Source organism: Molothrus ater, chromosome 4, assembly GCF_012460135.2.
Source record: "Molothrus ater isolate BHLD 08-10-18 breed brown headed cowbird chromosome 4, BPBGC_Mater_1.1, whole genome shotgun sequence".
Classification (NCBI taxonomy): domain Eukaryota; kingdom Metazoa; phylum Chordata; class Aves; order Passeriformes; family Icteridae; genus Molothrus; species Molothrus ater.
In genome coordinates, this window is record NC_050481.2 from 8267816 (window position 1) to 8284779 (window position 16964).

Sequence of the window (16964 nt, forward strand, 5' to 3'; positions counted from 1 at the left end):
TCTCTGCCCTCCCGCATCCTTGGGGTGGGAGCTACTGCGGGAAGGTGTCCTCGCACCTCCTGACAGGGAGCAGGATGGGCTGTGGGCGTCGCTGGGTGGTGGGTGCCCATCGTGGGGTCCCCGGAGCTCCTCTCCATGCTGCCATGGCAAAGGATGGATGCGCTGCTAACGTATCCATAGCGATGCACGCCGGTGCGTCCAGGAGGGATGAAAAGTTTGGGACGTGCAAAGTTTGGGTCTAGTCAGAGGAATGGGACGCTGATCCCACTGTGGGGCACCGGTGTTTCGTTGTGTCCTGAGAGTCCTCCGGCAGGTGCCGTGCGGGATCAAGTGTGATTGAGATCTTCGGAAGAGGAGAAGTTGCAGTGTTGTGGTGCAGGCTTATCAAGAGGTGCAATAAAGTAGAGAACACGGTGTCCACAGTCTTGGCTGCAATGGTGTGAAAGCCGTGAGATCGAGTAGGAATGTCGAGTATCTGATTTGGTGAGAACGTGAGATGTGTTGTCCAGGACTGGGATGGGGGGAGTGTTTCACTCTCCCAGGTGAACGTTCTGGTGGAGTTTGTGCTTGCAAGTGTCAGCACAAGGGTGGTCAGGTCCCAACATGTGCTTGTCAACTAAAACTCAGCCAAAATCCAGTCATTCAAAATAACCTAAACCCTGGCTTATGCCCACAAAAAAAACCCCCACTGTTTCCGTACCAGTGCTTGATCTGAAATAATGTCTTAGAAACAGTTCACCAGATTTATATTTAGGGACAATGTTTTCTGCCAGGGATCAGTTGTCTTTTACACCAGCTGCCTAATGCCATGGAGATAAGATGCCACCTATTGCGAAATCTCAGTTTGGTTTCCATCCAGTAACTAATCATGCCCAGCTGTTTCATGCCAGTTGAATCTTAGCAGAGTTGGAGTAAATTGAAATACAGAAATGCTGCAAAACAGGATGTTATTCTAATGACATGTTACATTTCCACAGTAAACTAGCTAGCTTGGATGTGCTGAAAAGCAATTTGTTGCCTAACCATAGTGCTAAAATATTGCTGATGCAAAAGCAGTGATTTTGGAACCTCTTGTGTCCAGCCTGTGTTGGAGATTAACCACTTGTATTGGGCAAATTAGTGTTTCTTTGGTAGGGTTGGTGGAAGATGGGGCTTTTTTTAGTGTTTTCCTTTGATTTTGTGAGACAAGCGACTCATAACCTCTTGAGCTTCCTAAAACTATGTTTTGTAACCTGCCCACGGTTTAGCAGCTGTTCAGATTATACTTTTTGCTACTTTAAGTATCACAGATTATATACTAAGAAGTATAAAGTAGTAGGAGCTTGGCATACTTATGCACTCTCAAAGTAAAGCTCAAGCTGTTTTAAAACTTAAGATGCAGCATAGTTTATTATTCTCTAGTAAGTTTCTCTAAAACTGCCAACATGCTGGATTAATTAATGGTTTGCCTGTTTTTAAAGTGTGCACTAAGCTGTTTTCCCACACAAATGGTGTTTTATTAAGAAATGGTGGGAGTAAAAAATGTGTCTAACCTTTTAAAATGGTAGAGCTTTGGTTTGTTTTAAAGTCTAAGATGAAGTAGGAAAGGAAACTTTCTTACTGCAAGTGGCCTCAGATTTAAAAAATATGAACATAGTATCAATTATCCTGGGAGCAGCTTCTTCTATGTCATATGATTCCACAGGATTTGTTCTGAGGATTCTTTTTGAGTGCTAAATTGATACTCAGCAGTGCGTTTGTACAGCACCAGGGGCTGAAGTAAAAATAAACGTTCAGAAATTAATCGAGACTTGTGGAATATGATCAGTGAGACTGAAGGACTTTGCTCATAGATTTGATGAATTGGTCTTCATTCTAAGGATTTTTGTTCAGCGAGGTTGAATAATGGTTGTTGGGCTTACGTTAGAGAAAGCCTATCCTCTGCACACGGTCAAAACTAAAAGGAGTTTTTGACCACAAGTCTGATGGAACAGAAGAAAAAACAATAATCCTTAGGTATTTAGCAATCTAGCAGGGATTCAGAACTTTACTCTCCCTCTGGTACCGCTGTCACTCTGGGACAAAGTGAATGGTCAGGCTGTGTAAAATTGTGGCTGCAAGTTTCTAACTTGGAGCCCTTGACATTTGTTTGTTCCCAGTCTAAATGATAGCACAAGATTCAGGGGAAAAATGAATCAGTTTCTTGGTTTCTGAGTTCAGCAGCATCTGCAGTGCTCTGCCCACGCAAAATCCTGGAGTGAGAAGAAGAAAATTCCATCCTGGAAAATACTTGGAGGTTGAGAGGGAAGGGTGAAATATGACCTAAAAAGCAATTTGAAAGTCAAAAGAAATATGATGTTACTTCCTTTTTATTTTGTATTTCTCTCTCACAGATATTTTTTTTTTTGAGGTTTCATAGAAGCTTACAATCTCTTCCTATACAGAAAAGTGTTATCCTGTTGCATAACAAAGTAGCTTCTGCCCTTACTAAATAACTTTTAAGAGTAATACTACTCCTAAGAGTTTTTTCCCCCCATGTATGTTCTTCTCTCCGGTATGCTTTGCCTTTTTTCTCTTATTGTCACTTTCCCTCTTTGTGCTTCTTTTTCTGCTCCTCTCACCCTCATTTCTTCATCTCTCCCCCCATGCTTCCTTCCCTGCCTTAACCATGTTACTTTGCCCTTGCCACTTTCTTCCCAGGGCACTCTTTCTCTTGCCAAAGAACTTACCTCATGGCTCTACGTTTAATTATATTTCCTGTTTTCTGCTACAGTGCCTGCCAATGTCCCATTGCTCATCTAGTGCCTCCTGATTTTGAAATCTATAGGCAACTGTAGCAAGGTACTGGGTGTGAAGCTGAAGGAGGCTTCATAGACCTCCCTCCCACCACCCCCAAATCAAAACCAGGGTAGTATTATATCCAAGCTTGTTGTGGAAATCTTCAGGATTTATTTATAGAGCATACAGCACAAAGTGTGCAATTTGAACCAGTTCCCTCACCCCATCGAAAGACTTTGCTTTCAGGGAGCTTGTACTGGTGTCACTGCTAGCACACCCAGAAGGATGAGGTGGAGCTATGGCATCTACATTCACAGGGAATGTGGAGCTCTGGGATTCTCCTGCTAGGATGTCCTTAGCTTGTATATCATCTGCTACAGCCCGTGCAAACTGGCTTCTTTGTTTTTATTGGCTTAAAGGATGGCATAGGAGCTGTGAGTATGACTTTGTTTGCATTTTGACTAAGTAGGCTCCAACCAGAGAAGGAAAAAAAAGCATCCAGAATTTCTGAATTTCTGTTTCAGATGCTTTGCGTTTCTTCTAGATCAACTTTGCTAGCAGAAAAGTACTCTAATAATACATAGGACGTTCTTTTTTCTCCAGAAGAAATCCATGGTGTTGGCTGGAGTTTCTCATTGAAGTTTTTTCTTACTCAGACCAAATTAGCCATTATCTAGTTTTGGAAAGGCCCCAGCCACTGTGTCTACATTTAATAATTTCGTATTAATTTGCAGTAGTCTTACTACCTGTTGTAGCTTATATCCTAACATTTCCTCTGAGCTCTGAATAGAGACAGTGAGAGCCTTCCAGAAGGTAATTCAATGTGAGAGCTTCCTGCTCTACAGTTGGTATTTGAGGGAACCTACATGGACCATTTCTGACTTGGGAACCTGTCAGGAGCTTGGAGCAAGGGAGGTTAACTGTGATTGTACACGATCCATATGTGGGTGAAAACCAAAGCTATAATATTCTATATAGTTTCTAAGATTCAGTTGGAACTCTGGGGTGCATCTGATTATCTCACAGAACGGATATTGTTAACATGTGAGGTAAATTGCATCCTACGTATTTTGCACCAGGAACATATGTTAGTCAGGCAGTGCTGCATTCTCCACATTCTGCTTTCCAGTGCATTCCATCACAAATTTTAAGTCACACGTTTCTCCTATGACATACCCTTTGCAATACTGGGCAGGTGCCTCATTTTTTTTTTTTTTTTTTTTGTAGTGGCTTGTACACACAAGGGTCTTATAAGTGGTCTAAATGGTTCTGACTTCTCCCCTCCCTCTGTGGCCCTCAGGTGCAGTGAGGAGGGTATGACCATCCCACTGCAGATTCAAATGTGTCCCTCCACACGTGCTGCAAAGGGGGCCAGACTCAGCCTGGGAGCATTCAATAACAGTCTCTTCCTTTGCATTCAGATTTTTGTTCCTTGATCAATGACTAGTCTTACCTTTTACGTGTTTTAAGATGTGTTGGTAATAGGCTGGGCTTTGGCCTGCCCTGTAGGTTTGTACTGATGTGCAAATTAAAAACCCAAGTGGAAGATTTCTCTCTTTACAGACTTAATTCAGTACTGTAGCTGCATTTGTTTCATTATTAAAACAATTATTTTCCTAAACTTTTGTAGAATTCTAATGAGGAAGATGTGCTGAGAGCATTCACACTGAATTTACCTATGGAGAAGCGTGAATTAATGGAGGGCTGGAGATTTCAATCAGTTTTGTCATTAGATGAGACACTTTTTGCCTTGCTGAGTCCTGCATCTCTCACCCTCACAGCTGGGTCCTGTGTCTCCTTCAGAGCCCACTGCAGACAGTGGGAAGTCAGACAGTGGAAGGACACTGAGTCCACTCAGCTTTGCATCAAGTAATAAGGTATAGCTTTCCCTACAAAGTGGTGAAGTATTGATTCATTGAAGATTTCATTGATCCTCCAAGGTTATTGACTTCAAAAGCAGTTGGATTTCTGCTTTGGTTAGCTGCAACATTTATATACAGTGACATTCATACAAGTGCTGTCTTCAGATCTCTGCAGTAGGAAGTGACACAGCGAGAAGAAAATCTTCCTCAGGAACAAAACTGCATCCACATCCACACTAACTGCTGGCTGGTAATCTGGAGCAACTCCTTTTGGTATTTAGTCCATAGGAGAATGGCTTGCTTTTAAGAAAGCAGTTGTTTGTCCTAGTCCCATCGATATTTTGTCTTTTAAATGGTATATCTTAGCTTGGGTTATTAGAATATTGTGGCAGTTTATGGCTTAGTGTAGCTCACTAATTGATGCAGATATATTTCTGTGCTGCCTCCTTTCACATCACAGAGGATGGGAACATTTTCAGCAAAAAGGGAGAGAAAAGTAACTAGTTCAGTGTTGGCACTCTTAAGAGTCTTTTCCTGGTGAGAGAAGAGGACACTTTGTACTTTTCTCATGGAAGCAAGGCCCTAAAAGAGCCCATTTATTGTGCAGCATTTGTCTGATGGAGCTCATGGTGCTTTGTCACGTGAGATGACTGGGTTTCAAGTGATGCCTGCCTCTGTACACCACGAGCCAGGCTGATGAAGGGTTAAGTCTTTATGAAGGGTTAAGTCTTTATGAAGGGATAGCCCAGCAGCTTCTCCACTTCCCGATAATTTCTGCATAGCTAACCTGCACAGAAACAGCAATCCTTTCAAGGCAAGCCCCACTTCTGCCCTTTCAGCTACATTTGAGTAACAGTCACTTGATGACTCCTCTGGTGCAGAAGGGAGTGAACAATACAATCATTGACTCATAGAAATCAGATATGGAAAAGACTGAGTAGTCCATGAAATCTGCCACCTTACTAATGCAGGGCTGCTTCTCACAGTGCTACCATCCACTGCCATCACAGGGCTTTTTGCTTAGCATCTTGCAAAGGAGAGAATTTTGTAGTGCTTCAGAAGCAAATGCTGTCTGTGTATGGAGAAGGGTTCTGAGGCAAGAGATACAAAATGTACGAAGATGTTAATTAGGAATACTATACCTTGCAGTAATATTAAATTCACATAACTTCCACAGAGGCACAGGAACTAAAGGATAAGGTTAAAAGCCAACTGTATCCATTGTATGTCACAGGGGGGTTATATGGCAATTGTGAGAAGGGAGAAGTGGCAAAATATTTCACAACTGGTTGTGTGCAGACAGGTTTTGCTGTGCTTTGTCTTTATTCTGCAGTGGGATGTGATCCTGGACTTTGTTCATGGCCAGTGCTCTCCTCATTTCACTCCTTAGTGTTTTCCTTTCTCTGGAAAGGAAATCTGGATGGTCCAGCCTCAGGTCAGGCACTGCACAGTTTGACTGGATGTGGATAAGCAGGGGTCAAGGATCCCTCAGAGTATCCTAGCTTTCATGACTGCATTTGGATGTACCATCTCATAACGTAATTCTCTTGAGAACTACAGTTTCTCTTTCCTGGAGAAGAAAACCCAGAAAACCTCTTAGATGCAACCTTAGCTTTAAAAATACACTGTATTAAATCTACCAGCTGCATATCTGCTCTCTGATGCACTGGCCACATTAGAAGAGGCAATTCTTCAGCCAGATGAAAATTACTGAGTTGGGTTCTTAGCAACTGCTGGAACAATGTTTTTTAGTTCAAAAATGGGTGGGGAAAGCACCTCTTCGTTCACCAGTTCTAATAGAAAGGTTGTAAACATCAATACTCTGCAGCTGTGTTTTACAGGAGAGGCCTATCAAGGGCATTCCTTACTTCTGTCTCCTCTTCAATAAATTATTTGAGATAAACCATAGAAAACTGAACTGAGGAGAAATGAAGGAGACGATGAAAAAATTAAACTTTCATTGCTGTTCCACACTGAAATGTGAAAAGCTAGCATACTCTATTCTGTGCTACTTAAAGATAATAGCTTTTAAAAGTAATTGTTTGTTTCTTTTCCCTCTCAAGAATGGCCAATAAATAATGTCAATAAACTGAAGTGCTTGTTTATTTGCCTCTGACAGTATAATCATAGTGATATTCAATTATGCTGCTAGACCTGAGAGTCTGTCAGAGTCTTGGTCTTGAATTTGATGTGTTTAACTGTGTTTATATACAGGATAGTCCTGCTGTAAACTGGAAAGGTATTTTCAGTTTGAGGCAAAATTAGAAGGAAAAAAAAGTTTATATTTTTAGTTCTCAAACCCCAGAAACAGAAATTGCTGCCATGTAACTCCATGGAGTTCTGGCTTGAGTATGTCTTGTATACTTCTAAATGTAGATAGAAACATTACATCTGCACAGGAATGCAGTTCCTCCAGGGATACATGGAATAGGGTGGGCTGGCAAATGCTCCCTTGTGCTACACACTTAATGAGACCTAGCTTTTTAAAAATAATTTGTATCCCATGGTGTTGTGAGCCTTTATCATGAGAGAGGACCCCAGCAGTGGGGTGCTCCCTAACAAAGCAGGTTTTTTTGTATGGTTTTCTGCCAAGACAGCCCTGTACCACTGACATATTTGTCTATGAACCATCATCATTTGTCACTGAAATGGGTTTAATGATATAGGATTTTATTCTTCCTCATAATTTGTTTCAAACCTTAGCCTTCCTCCCTTCTTAATGCTCTTTGGTTTGCTTCTTACTGTTCAAGTCTCTCCTTACAAGCCATCTCTTTTTTGCAAGTCATTGTAAGAATATCTCACCACATACATGTTATTATATTATTAAAGGAATTATACATCACATTAATCTCTGGCTTCCAGCTTTATAAATCACACATCACTAAATTGTGCTCCTCTATTTGCTGTTTCATTTTGCAGACGTTGTCCAAAAACAATTTTTTTTTTGTAGCATGGTCACTGTTATTTTTCATTGAATGTGCCTGACATCACACAGCCAGAGTGTTCAGAATGGATTCGAGACCCTAGCAGGTAGTTTCATCTTTAATTAACATATATGCCTAGTCTTAAGATTGCTGTAAAATGTGTCAGCATTAGTTGAATATGTGTTGTGGGTTACCTGGGTTCAGACCCAGCACAATAACCTCTATGCTTTTGTTGTTTTGGTTAAATTGATTTGTGGAGCACTTGAGAAGCTTTTGCAGCTAATTGTTGTTCTCATGGTGGCAGAGCATTTCCAGATCCTCAGGATCAAATCTCTGTGTGTCTAACAAGTTTCACTATAAAAGATTTCTTGCATTTTCCAATTATGCAAGGGTTCTCTATCAGTATCTGATAAAGATCTGTTGGGTTTACATCCTGTGATGCTAGCTAAAATTTTCCTATTCTTCTTCCTTTTCCATTTCAGTAGCTTCTATTAGAAGACAGAAATTATTTCTGCTTTTTCTTTGCCCTTTCAAAAACCCGTGTCAGAGAATGTTAAATCTTCAGCTATATTTCTAGTACATGTCTGTGTTTGTACTCAAAAATAAATCAGTCTTTAAAACAGGATGGTCTGATGCTGTAGACACACACATGATTGCTTCTTATACTTGCACAGAGATTGCTTTCCCCTCTTGTGCCTTTTTAAGCTTTTGTTATGAGCTCATTGTCTCCTAGTTTTACCTGACATTATCATGTTCCTTGATAGAGGCAGCTTTTGTGAGATTCTATAATCTCTGTGCCTGGTCTCTCACTGCTCTTTATGTGTCCATGTGTTTGAAGTATACCATCTGCTTGTGCATCAAATCCATACCTTTACTAAACACTTTATCAAAATTTCTTATGCTGGAAAATGAGGAGCTGAGTAAAATGCATTATGTCTTTTTATAATGCTGTCTTTGCCTTATATTTCCTTCAATCCTATACCCCTTTATTTTCTACCTAATTTTTTCTCTCCTTTGGTTTGTTGGGTTTTTTTACATTATTATCCCTGCTTCCAGTAAATCTTTTCCTTGGACTTCTCACCCTTTTTTCTTCCTTGCCTTCCTTTATGCATTCTGCACCTGTTTTTCATCTCTACTATTTTGATTTTTTTTTTTCCTTTCTGCCTACTCCTTACCAGGTTGACAGAAGGAGCCAAAGGCTATTTGCTTTGCATAAGCATTGACTGTAAGAGGAAGCAGAGCAGGATTATGCTCTTTTGGTGGCTTTTCCTTTGCAGCTGACTCTGGCTTTAAAGATCATCTGCTGTCTGCTGTCAGGGTGGGCTCAGCATTTGGGAAGTCCTCAGAAGAGTGACAGGCATAGCACATTTCCTGTGCATAGATCTCCTCTCTTTCATGCTTTTATGGAAGAAGATTAAGTTTCCCTGCACACTGGATGCTGGAAAAACTGATGGGAAATATTTCTTATCAGAACTGTTTTTCTTAGGTGGTGAAATGGATTTTCAACAGAAAACTGTTTTGGAAAGTTTTCGCTCTTTGGAAAAGTCTTACAGGTCTGGTTTGAATAAAAATCTTCTTTTAGTAAATATTTTATGTGGCTGAATTTCAGTTTCAGAAGCAGTTTAATTTCTCTTTTCCTTTTTTTGATGATATATTTCATTTTAGTCAGCTTCTACCAGCTTTAGATACTATCTCCCTTCTAGAGCACAGACCTGACTTTTTCCCCACTCTCTTTTCTCTGGGAATCCATGCATGCATCTCTGCATCTCATCATCATCAGTATTATTTAAAGGTACTGGCCTGAGGTTTGCAGTGCTGAATTTCTTTTCCCTGTGACAGTGTGACAGCAGCTTTCTGTCTTGCCACAGTGCAGTCCCTAAGCTGTGCAGGGTCTTTAGCCCTTGCTGCTTGTCTTCACTGGCAGATTTCAGCACTGTCTCTAGATACACGTGGCAATGATACTCAGTGTGAGGTAAAGATTGCTCTCACAGACAAGGGCGTAACAGGGATCAGTAGCTGTCAGTGCAAGTGCAATAAATTCAGGCTTGTAGTATGATGCAATTTCCTAAATGGCTGCCCATACCTTAATGTTATTTGCATGGGACTTGAGAGTCCCAAATCCTGGCAAAAATTCCCCATTCTCTGGGGAAATGATGGTGGTATTTGTACAAGGAAGGTTAGAGAAGGTGCTCATAGTAGTTCTTTTGGTTTTAGGGTACTTCTCTGGAATTACTACCCAGCTCTTTTCTACCCTTGGAGATGCAAAACCGCTCTCGCAGAAGCGCTGTTTGATGGGCAGAGATAAACCCTATGGGGTGAAGCATCAGCTTTCCACAACAGAATCTCTGCAAAGCTCTTAACTGGGTGACAGTGATGAACCAATGTCAGCTTGGTATTTCTTTGTGACTGTTGCTTATAGGGAGGAAACGGCAAGAAAAGGCACTTGCAATAAAAACTGCCTGAGCCACTTCCATTTTTTGTCTCTGAAGATGATTTGATGAAGTTTGTCTTGCAGCATGAGAGATGTGAAAGCCTTTTTCTTCTAAAACTTTTATTTAACTGTTGAATGCCAGCACAAGGAGATACTGTGATGGAATGCAACCTAGAGCAGCAAAGCTGTCACAGGTGAGGATGAAAATGTTCAAAACGTAGTTCAAAACATGATGGTACCATCATTCACTTTGTCAGAGAAACAGCTGAAATAGCCATTAGACAAAAGTCACATGGATGAACCTGAATCCTGGAGAGGTGAATTCATGTTGATGAGAAAATAAAAGCCATCAAAGTAGGTGGTGACTCCTGTGGTCTCCCCATCATGTGGGAGGTCTTCCTCTCAGAGACTGTGAAATGTCTTTGACTAATCCATATATCTTAAACCTCATTTCAGTTCTGCACTGACTCCCATTTCTCACTGTCATGATCTTTGGTATTTTCTTGTTTGCTGCCTCACTGCTGTTTGTCCCAGTCCTTCCTTGCTGCCTTTACAGGTGGTGGAATCATTCCTTGAGACGATGAGGTTCTTGCTTGGCTCCAGTTTGAGCTCGTATGTTTTTCTCTCTTTGCATTTAGCAGTTTGGCATGTTTGGGAATGGCAGGCTGCATGGCTCCCAGAGTGCTGCCCAGCTGGATCCACAGGTGAATTAGCCAGGGAAAGGCACCAAGCAGCTTAACTGCCCGTGAAAGCCATGAGCTCTGTCTAAGGCAGCTGGGATCCTCTAGGGCACGGGGATTCTTCAGGGAGCTCATCTGTCATCTTCACTCCCCTGACTTACTGGCCCCTGCTTAAAAAGATACACAGGAGAATTTCTTTTTTCAATATTAGTGGGCGTTTGTGTATTTTTTTTCCATCTAGAAACATTCTCTTTTTTTTACTGTATACCCAGACAGTCTTTTTTGCTCCCTTTTCCCCCCTCCTTTTTTTTTTTTTTCCTATCATGGTCTAATGACCAGAACTTACTGAGATGCAAGGTATGAGAGCCCACAGACAATTTTAAAAACAAAAATATGACTGCATAACTATTTACTTCCAAAATTATGGCTTCTAATGGTTGTTAGTGCAAGGAAATTTTTGATGCCAGAGAATTGGTGTTATCTGGTTTCTAAATATGCATGACATCACTTATTTCTGCAATAATTAAGAGCTTCATTCCCATTAACTAATTTATGTAACAATCTTTCTGCTATCAGACTTACAGAAAATAACAAAGCAAGCACTGAATTTTTAGTGGAAAATATCTCCTGTTGAGTACCTTGTACATTTGAACTGTAGCATCTGTTCTTAGTTCTTAACCAATGCTGTGTTGAATTAGCACAATCATTACTGTTGTCTTTCCATATTCTGGACACTAACCAGGCATATTTTTTGCCAATGCAAAGACAACTCTGCAAATTCTATCACAAAGCTGTTATCTTTGGCTCTCAGGAGCCAAATGTGCTGTGGATTAGCCCACAAAACAGGAGCTACTGTGCATATGTACAGCAATATTCTCCTTGGTAGGAATGACAGCAGGGAGGCAAATTTCATGTGATCTTACCTGGACTAATACAGCAACTCCTAAAATCTCTTCCTTGCAAATGAGACCAATACTTAAAAACCACTTCTCACATTAGTATAAGCTAGTGATTTGGCTATCATAAAAAAACTCAGTAATAGATATCTTTAAATTATTTCTAATGTCCACATGACATTAAATTAATTTGGAGAACATTTCATGGCCCAGTTGAGGAAAATGTTTGCACAAATAGTTATAGTTAAGGTCACATTTAGTTCTTGCTGAGAATGGACTAGAAGTTGAGCACCTTGACTAAATGTCACTGAAAGTGCTTCTGTGAGGAAATGTCATCTATGAAAGATGTGGAAGTGTCTGACATAGCCCAGAGGCTAATTACTAAGAATATTAGTCTGGTCATCTCAGGTGAAGCTTATGACCTCCTGTAGCACTGTGAGTATTTGAGATCCTTACAATAAGCACTTTATTTGAAATTGTAAAAATAAGATATAATGCTTTATATATGTCATTAAAGCAGTTCTTAATAAATACCATTTAAAAGAGATTATTTAATTATTTTTCCTTTCTCCACCCAGTTTGGCTTCTGCCTTCCAGGTTATCAGCTATGTCTGCATCCCAATCCAAAGCAAAGGTGCCTCTCAGCTTCCACTGAGCACTGTGCCCCTTCCATCTGTGGAAAAGCTGGCCACCCAAACCCTTTCAAACCCAGCTGCTGTCTGTTCTCCACTGTGTTTCATTTGATGTTTGTCACCAATGCACGCAGAGGAGCAGTCACAGCTGTGGGAAGCATGGACAGCTGTTTAGTTATTTGCAGATGGCTTAAAGATGTGTATCAACCAGTCATTTGTACTTGCTAGGTGAGCTAGAGGATTTAATATCATTTAGAATAGCCACACAGCATTTCTTTGCTAATCAGGGAGTTGCCTAAATTGGAAATACAAGTATATATTAGGCCAATCACACAGCAGCAGCTCCTTACTTTACACTCATTCCAGTTTGGGCACAATTATTGTAATGTTTTGCAGTTGTGGTTCCAGTAGATAGAATTTTGCATCCTTCCTTGTGGTCTTACCAGTCTGTCAACTTCATTTTGCTTTGAGAAATTCAGGACAAATTTCCTTAATGCTCCTAGTGGTACATATCAGTTTTGGATAGAACTTTTAGCCATTTAGACAGTTGTTTGGGTTATGTTGAGATGATGGGAAACTGTAACCAAGGAGGAGGGAAGTGTAAAATTAACAGATGTTCCTCCTTTAGACATTCCTAAAAAGCTAACTGCCACATCTATAGTTAAAGGGCTCTTCCTGGAAATAATCCAGTCATTACTTCTAATAACCTCTAAGTACACGTGGGTGCCCTACAACAACTGTGCTAACTTCACAGAAGGACTTGCTAGACCAGGCAAATGTTAATGTAAGATCCACAAGTGCTAATGAATACCTGAGGTGACTCCTTAGTGTCTTGAGTGCTTTGCAAATCTGTACAATCACCACAGGCCTCAAAGATGTTCCATAATCCATGATGTGAATGGCCTGCCCTGCGAGTGGAGGTGATTAATATCTGTTTGTGAGTGCTGTGCTCTTCACAGGCCTGGGCCCTACTTTGCCTTCTCCTGCAGCTCCTTGTTTAATAAAAGAGAATTGGAATCCATCCATCAGTGAATCGTTGCAGGTTTGATTAATTTATAAAGAAACCTGATGTTCATGATGTTATCCAACAGTTATTTCCATTGGTCGGCCAGAGTTTCAGGATCTGAGAATGCATTAAGTCTTTATTTATAAAGTGCATGATATTAAGTCAACTTAAAAAAAAGTAATTACAATTTCATTTTGGTTTCCATCTTTAATAATGGCAATGTCCCTATCACTGAAATGGATAACATTTACAGCATGTAAGCACCTCCAGGCTCTAGCAGTGAAGAGACTGGACCTTTTTTTTTGGAAAGGGTGCTGCTCTGTGCAGACTTGGTAGCATGAAAACTGAAAGAATGTATGAAATTTTAAATAGGTGGGGAAATTTTAGGTCCACTTTTATAGCTACTTTGAAGAAGCACACAAATGACTGGAAAAGTCACAAGAAGTTCATAGGAAAGAAAAACTTCCCCAGCAGCAGTATTCTGATCTCAGTTGTTCATACGTGGAGTATTGGGAGTAGACTGGGCTCTAAGCTGGCTTTTCACAGGCCATACTTGCCATATGCACACTGCTTTCAGGCCAGCTCAGGTGCTGATTTCTGAACTTTCAGCTTAGTCACTATTTAAGGGTCTCCAAAGTTCCCATTTAATTTAATTACATTTTGCACGTTATGAAAAGAATTCCAATAACTGCCCTGTAAATTCCAGCTCCCAAGTCTTGCCTTTTGAAAAGCATTCTGAGATTGCTGATTTCCACAAATGCGCTTAGCTATGCCACTGATTTGTAATCTTACTTCTGAAATCCTAACCATGCTGAAGTCAATGGCAAACCTTCCTAAGGATTTGATTGCCAAATCAGGAAAATGAATACCTGAAGTAATTTTATTTTCTGCTGCCCTCATAGTATTTAACACTTTGTCAAGTACAGAAGAGCCACCAAGAAACATAATACCAGGCTTTCACCAGCATTGGCAATGAAGTATCAGCAGTCAGCATTTCATATGAATTGTACACATCTGTTGGATTCGAGCAAAACATCAGACAACACCAGAGCTTCATTAAGATAATTCTGTAATTGCATAAAATGATGGGTCAGCCTGTGAGTGCCTTGGGCCTGTAAATATTAACTGGCATTGAGTTCTCCAGCACATTCAACAAAGGGTCCATCTGGCCTCAAGTGAATGTACAAAATGTGTGTAGTCATTGTTACATTTATGATATAGGAAGAAGTTAATTTTCTTGCCTTTTGAAGAGCTTGAGAACAATAGGTCCTGTCTTACGTGTATTTCTGACAGTGGGCTTCAAAACATTTTTTTTCTGAAATCTCCTGACAGCTAAAATTTGGTTATGGCTTTGTGTGAAGTGACAGGAATTGGGTGCTGTGGTACTGTCAGAGCTGTGTCAGGAAGGGGCTGAGCAGCTTGGTGTGCAGGATGCACGTCCCTGCTAGCTTGTCTCCAAGGGCAGGGAGAGAGGATGCTGCCTGACAAAAGTCATAGTTGAGATAAAACCTCCGGAATCTCGAGCAGGTACTGGCTGGATGCACTGCAAAAATACCTGCTCTAAATTTGGAGAGAGAGAGAGAGAGCAATATTGCTTTCACACCTTTCTTCACTTGCTGGTGTACTAAGAAGGAATGGCAATGATGACAGCCTCATCACGAGGGGAGCGCTTCCGTGGTGGTTGTTAAGAGAATGCTCAAAATTAGCATTCACTGTCTCCAGTGAAGGAGTGGAATCTGTGTTGTATGCCATCCATCTAGATACCAAATGAATGTGGACAGTTGTCATAGAAATAGTTACAGAGACAGCATCTATCCACATAAGGCCTAGCAGAGGTCATTTCTAAAGTGCTCCCTGCCTGACCAAGTTAAGATGGCATTTCATATGGGCTGAATTTGTTCCAGATGGAGGTTTATTAGTTATTAGATCTTGAAATGCATGGCTGGTTGGTGATCTTTTTTTTTTTCCTTTTTTTTGCGTAAGTTTTCTAGAAATACCATTCAGCTGAAGAGACCACAGTGTAGGCAATACCACATGGTGATTTCAGGGCCTTCATCTGACATGCATATTGTGTTTTGAGTGATGCCATTCTGTTTTGAGAGCTTGTGGGATTTTCAAAACCACTGCTATGGTAATCTCATTTGGGTTCTCTAACATACTTCAGATCACTCTCTCTTTTTCAGAGTCTGATTACAAGACACTGAATGATGTTTTGTTGTGCAAATGGGCTGTTTTCAGATTTTCACTACACCATCATTTTGGAAATCTTTAACTGTTTAACCTCTCTGTAAGCCTTCAGCGTGCCATATTACAGTGAAATTCTCTGCTAATCAAGGTTGTTGCTAATGAGAGAATCACTGTCTCTCATTCAGCAGAGGCACTGCTGTATCCTGAAGACATCTTGCCTTTTGATCTCCTTGATCCAGATTAATTGTAGGAGGCTAAATTCAGACAGAAATATCAAATGCTCAGCAGTGCTTAACAGAAATGTTACAATTACATACAAGTAGGAGAAATCAAAGGAGGGATTCAGATAGGTGATTGAGCATGGAAATAACAGGGTAGCTGAAGTTCATGATTTCAGCTTGTAGTTCTGATCTGCTCGCACGTAGACACTGAGTCATCAGAGGCAGAAAAGTAAAGGAGGAGAGAGAACATAAGCTGTCATACAAGAACCAAGGTAAAAAAAAATTACCTGCCTTTCATGTCCTCTCTCTATGGGCTGAATTTGTCTCTGAGGCAATCCAAACACAGAAATATATGAGCAACACTAATATTACCAGCAGAGGAAACTTTTCAATAGTTATGACTGGCATTCCTGGGAGCCACTGTGTGTTATGTTTGTTGTTGGGTTTTGTTAGGTTTTCTTGGGGTTTTTTTGTTTGTTTTGGTTTGGGTTTTTGTTGGTTTTTTTTTTGTTGGTTTGGTTTGGTTTGGTTTGTTGGTTTTGGGTTTTTTCTTGGTTTGGTTTGGTTTTTTTAAGGGGAGAGGAAACAGGCACGTGAAATAGCATGTAAGTATGTGAAACTGCATGATACAAGATCTGAGTTCAATGTTCAGGGAATAACTAGAAGCTACTATTGAAGATTGGCTTAGAGCAAACCTTGCTTTGGAATCAACTGTGCAATTTAAGTACATCCCTTGACATCTTCAGCTCTTTCTTGTGTACTAAAACTTGCTACATTTGGGGCAAGATTTAGTTTCTGAACATCTTAAATCTGAAATGTTTCATACGAAATTCTTGTTTCAAGTCATTTAAATAGTTACGAAATTCACATTCAAACTCTGAACCTTCTGGCTGCAGTACATGTTCAGATAATGAGATTTTAGTAGGGAAACAGAGCCTTTGCCTTATCTATTGCAGATAGATCCAGCGTGGAAAACTCTTATAATCAGCAGGTAGTGTAAAAAGATCTGCATGGGTATTCATTTGTGACTTTAAAAGAAAGAATCTAATTAGGAATGTACTGTGGTGTCAGCATTATGTTAAGTGCTTTTGTTGTCATCATCCTCAAAGCATGCCTAAATCTCAGAGCGAAATGAGGGAAACCACATAATCAACCATACAAAATCAGTCACAGCTGTACAAAATGTCGTGTGGGCAAAAGTGTACCTTTTGGTGAAGCTTGAAAATATTGACAGGTAACTGACAAAAGCTTTGTTGTATAAATGTGAACACGTGGAACACACACTAAGCATCAGCAGAGCATTATGAATTTGCCTGAGAAGCATGTGCTTAGAGGAATGTATTTCTGACTGAAGAGGAATTTAGTTCT

General features: G+C 40.4%; 1 protein-coding gene across 1 annotated transcript in view; it reads left to right on the forward strand.

The window, feature by feature from the left end:
- The window catches only part of RNF150 (ring finger protein 150), a 108829-nt gene that overhangs the window by 531 nt on the left and 91334 nt on the right, over positions 1–16964 (forward strand).